This window comes from Nematolebias whitei, chromosome 3 (genome assembly GCF_014905685.2).
Source record: "Nematolebias whitei isolate Nwh7 chromosome 3, NemWhi1, whole genome shotgun sequence".
Taxonomy (NCBI): Eukaryota; Metazoa; Chordata; class Actinopteri; order Cyprinodontiformes; family Rivulidae; genus Nematolebias; species Nematolebias whitei.
Genome location: NC_056500.1, coordinates 2,045,630 through 2,046,002, shown reverse-complemented (window position 1 = coordinate 2,046,002; position 373 = coordinate 2,045,630).

Below are 373 nucleotides of genomic sequence, written 5' to 3'. Positions count from 1 at the left end.
GTCCTGACAGACAGCGCTCAGGGAGTAGAACACCAGTGTCCTGACAGGCAGCGCTCAGGGAGTAGAGCCCCAGTGTCCTGACAGGCAGCGCTCAGGGAGTAGAACACGAATGTCCTGACAGACAGAGCTCAGGGAGTAGAACACCAGTGTCCTGACAGACAGCGCTCAGGGAGTAGAACACCAGTGTCCTGACAGACAGCGTTCAGGGAGTAGAACACCAGTGTCCTGACAGGCAGCGCTCAGGGAGTAGAACACCAGTGTCCTGACAGACAGAGCTCAGGGAGAACACCAGTGTCCTGACAGACAGAGCTCAGGGAGTAGAACACGAGTGTCCTGACAGACAGAGCTCAGGGAGAACACCAGTGTCCTGACA